Raw genomic sequence first — 3,300 nt, forward strand, 5'->3', positions numbered from 1 at the left:
TTTTTAACCTCATATGGTGAGATATGTTTTAAGGAGTCCTGTATCATTCCGCAATTAACCGGTGCGATGGGTAAATAGCATTTTTGGGATCCAGATATATTTGGCATGAGTAGGTAAGCAATGTCATCTGACTACTGACATCTGTATTCAAGGGGAGGTGGAAGGTAATGCAGACAAGAGTTTACTTTACAAAAAAGCATGAAATGGGAAATATTCATTGTCAAACCTGAAGGTAAGAGAGGTGGAAGCAAGTTTAGAAGGAGGACATAAAGCAAAGTCTAGGTTAAATTGATTGTGTTGTAGATCAGTTGGAAAAAATTTGATGAATAGAGAAAAAGTACTACAGCTGATTCCAAGACCTATTTTGTTAGAAGCAAGGAACCTCTCAACTGTGCCGAAACCCGGGATTGAACCAGGGACCTTTAGATCTTCAGTCTAACGCTCTCCCAACTGAGCTATTTCGGCCTGCTCATAGCTGTGGTCTTCATACTTTAATTTAAACCATTTAACAAAATAGATGCAGGACCTGGATTTTTAACCTCATATGGTAGAGATATGTTTTAAGGAGTCCTGTATCATTCCGCAATTAACTGGTGCAATGGGTAAATAGCATTTTTTGGATCCAGGTTAGGTAGTTGTTTTTTTAACTCTGAATGGACTAGCACTATATTACCCAGATATATTTGGCATGAGTAGGTAAGCAATGTCATCTGACTACTGACATCTGTGTTCAAGGGGAAGTGGAAGGTAATGCAGACAAGAGTTTACTTTACAAAAAAGCATGAAATGGGAAATATTCATTGTCAAACCTGAAGGTAAGAGAGGTGGAAGCAAGTTTAGAAGGAGGACATAAAGCAAAGTCTATGTTAAATTGATTGTGTTGTAGATCAGTTGGAAAAAATTTGATGAATAAAGAAAACGAACTACAGCTGATCCCAAGACCTATTTTGTTAGAAGCAAGGAACCTCTCAACTGTGCCGAAACCCGGGATTGAACCAGGGACCTTTAGATCTTCAGTCTAACGCTCGGCCAACTGAGCTATTTCCGCCTTCTGATAGCTGGGGTCTTCATACTTTAATTTGAACCATTTAACAAAATAGATGCAGGACCTGGATTTTTAACCTCATATGGTAGAGATATGTTTTAAGGAGTCCTGTATCATTCCCCAGTTAACTGGTGCAATGGGTAAATAGCAATTTTGGGATCCAGGTTAGGTAGTTGTTTTTTTAACTCTGAATGGACTAGCACTATATTACCCAGATATATTTGGCATGAGTAGGTAAGCAATGTCATCTGACTACTGACATCTGTGTTCAAGGGGAAGTGGAATGTGATGCAGACAAGAGTTTACTTTACAAAAAAGGACGAAATGGAAAACATTCATAGTCAAACCTGAAGGCAAGATAGGTGGAAGAAAGTTTAAAAGGAGGACAGAAAGCAAAGTCTATGTTGAATTGATCATTTTGTAGATCAGTTGATAAAAATGTTGATAGAGCAAAAAAAACTACAGCTGATTCCAAGACCTATTTTGTTAGAAGCAAGGAACCTCTCAACTGTGCCGAAACCCGGGATTGAACCAGGGACCTTTAGATCTTCAGTCTAACGCTCTCCCAGCTTAGCTATTTTGGCCTGCTTATAGCTGTGGTCTTCATACTTTAATTTAAACCATTTAACAAAATAGATGCAGGACCTGGATTTTTAACCTCATATGGTGAGATATGTTTTAAGGAGTCCTGTATCATTCCGCAATTAACTGGTGCAATGGGTAAATAGCATTTTTGGGATCCAGGTTAGGTAGTTGTTTTTTTAACTCTGAATGGACTAGCACTATATTACCCAGATATATTTGGCATGAGTAGGTAAGCAATGTCATCTGACTGCTGACATCTGTGTTCAAGGGGAAGTGGAATGTGATGCAGACAAGAGTTTACTTTACAAAAAAGGACGAAATGGGAAACATTCATTGTCAAACCTGAAGGCAAGATAGGTGGAAGAAAGTTTAAAAGGAGGACAGAAAGCAAAGTCTATGTTGAATTGATCATTTTGTAGATCAGTTGATAAAAATGTTGATAGAGAAAAAAGTACTACAGCTGATTCCAAGACCTATTTTGTTAGAAGCAAGGAACGTCTCAACTGTGCCGAAACCCGGGATGGAACCAGGGACCTTTAGATCTTCAGTCTAACGCTCTCCCAACTGAGCTATTGCGGCCTGCTTATAGCTGTGGTCTTCATACTTTAATTTAAACTATTTAACAAAATAGATGCAGGACCTGGATTTTTAACCTCATATGGTAGAGATATGTTTTAAGGAGTCCTGTATCATTCCGCAATTAACTGGTGCAATGGGCAAATAGCAGTTTTGGGATCCAGGTTAGGTAGTTGTTTTTTTAACTCTGAATGGACTAGCACTATATTACCCAGATATATTTGGCATGAGTAGGTAAGCAATGTCATCTGACTACTGACATCTGTATTCAAGGGGAGGTGGAAGGTAATGAAGACAAGAGTTTACTTTACAAAAAAGCATGAAATGGGAAATATTCATTGTCAAACCTGAAGGTAAGAGAGGTGGAAGCAAGTTTAGAAGGAGGACATAAAGCAAAGTCTATGTTAAATTGATTGTGTTGTAGATCAGTTGGAAAAAATTTGATGAATAGAGAAAAAGTACTACAGCTGATTCCAAGACCTATTTTGTTAGAAGCAAGGAACCTCTCAACTGTGCCGAAACCCGGGATTGAACCAGGACCTTTAGATCTTCAGTCTAACGCTCTCCCAACTGAGCTTCTTTCGGCCTGCTTATAGCTGTGGTCTTCATACTTTAATTTAAACCATTTAACAAAATAGATGCAGGACCTGGATTTTTAACCTCATATGGTAGAGATATGTTTTAAGGAGTCCTGTATCATTCCGCAATTAACTGGTACAATGGGTAAATAGCATTTTTGGGATCCAGGTTAGGTAGTTGTTTTTTTAACTCTGAATGGACTAGCACTATATTACCCAGATATATTTGGCATGAGTAGGTAAGCAATGTCATCTGAATACTGACATCTGTGTTCAAGGGGAAGTGGAATGTGATGCAGACAAGAGTTTACTTTACAAAAAAGGACAAAATGGAAAACATTCATAGTCAAACCTGAAGGCAAGATAGGTGGAAGAAAGTTTAAAAGGAGGACAGAAAGCAAAGTCTATGTTGAATTGATCATTTTGTAGATCAGTTGATAAAAATGTTAATAGAGAAAAAAGTACTACAGCTGATTCCAAGACCTATTTTGTTAGAAGCAAGGTACCTCTCATCTG

General features: G+C 38.1%; 1 non-coding gene across 1 annotated transcript; it reads right to left on the reverse strand.

The window, feature by feature from the left end:
• Nucleotides 1-392: 392 nt before the first annotated feature.
• TRNAF-GAA (transfer RNA phenylalanine (anticodon GAA)) lies at nucleotides 393-465 on the reverse strand. The gene has a single exon. It is a non-coding gene; the product is annotated as a tRNA-Phe (tRNA).
• Between the last annotated feature and the right edge of the window lie 2,835 nt (nucleotides 466-3,300).

This window comes from Lissotriton vulgaris, chromosome 8 (assembly GCF_964263255.1).
Source record: "Lissotriton vulgaris chromosome 8, aLisVul1.2, whole genome shotgun sequence".
Taxonomy (NCBI): Eukaryota; Metazoa; Chordata; class Amphibia; order Caudata; family Salamandridae; genus Lissotriton; species Lissotriton vulgaris.